Genomic DNA, 576 nt, shown 5'->3' with positions numbered 1-576 from the left:
AGTCCTATAGGCCCTGGGTCTGCATGGCCTGCAAAGAGGACAGGGTGTAGTGGACAACCACATTTTTTATCTTTTAGATTTAAGAGTAATGATGATTGTTTTTAAACTAAATAAAGTTTTTCATTTTGTTGTCTTGATACTACTAAGTGTTTTTTGGTATATACGCTGAACCAATAATCAATGGTGGTACTTGATATAGAACTGCTAACATTGGTATCAAATGGGCCTCACCTTTCCATCCCTCCTTCTGATTCTCAACTGCCATGGTCACACTCTAGTTAATTCATTGCATTTTGCAACAGAATATTCTTAGGCACACCGGATGAAGGCCATGAATGTGAGTCCTAGTTCCAAGATAACATTTGACCTACTGACACAGGCGAGAGTAGTAATAATGCTTTAGACGTAGCATACAAACAGAAATAGTAGTCTCCTGTCCAGTTAAATGGACGTCCTGTTGTAAGATAACATATCACTACTACGTGTTAAATAACTTACGTAACTCATAATCACAATCAGAGACTGTCGTTGTGTGCAGCTCTACGAACTAGACATCTTGACTGAAACTGCGAGGGT

The 576-nt window shown here is 38.9% G+C and overlaps 1 protein-coding gene and 1 long non-coding RNA gene across 2 annotated transcripts in view; both read right to left on the bottom strand.

Moving 5' to 3' along the window:
- mdn1 (midasin AAA ATPase 1) overlaps nt 1–576 on the bottom strand; it is a 1,030,807-nt gene that overhangs the window by 495,288 nt on the left and 534,943 nt on the right. The window lies entirely within an intron of this gene.
- The window catches only part of LOC116705899 (uncharacterized), an 11,672-nt gene that overhangs the window by 10,464 nt on the left and 632 nt on the right, over nt 1–576 (bottom strand). The window contains exon 2 of the long non-coding RNA XR_004336078.1: nt 368–370. This is a non-coding gene — a long non-coding RNA (uncharacterized LOC116705899). The remainder of the gene's footprint in view (nt 1–367; nt 371–576) is intronic.

Source organism: Etheostoma spectabile, chromosome 18 (genome assembly GCF_008692095.1).
Source record: "Etheostoma spectabile isolate EspeVRDwgs_2016 chromosome 18, UIUC_Espe_1.0, whole genome shotgun sequence".
Lineage (NCBI taxonomy): Eukaryota > Metazoa > Chordata > Actinopteri > Perciformes > Percidae > Etheostoma > Etheostoma spectabile.
Note: the sequence above shows the minus strand (reverse complement) of the source record. Positions and strands in the feature narration are given on the sequence as shown.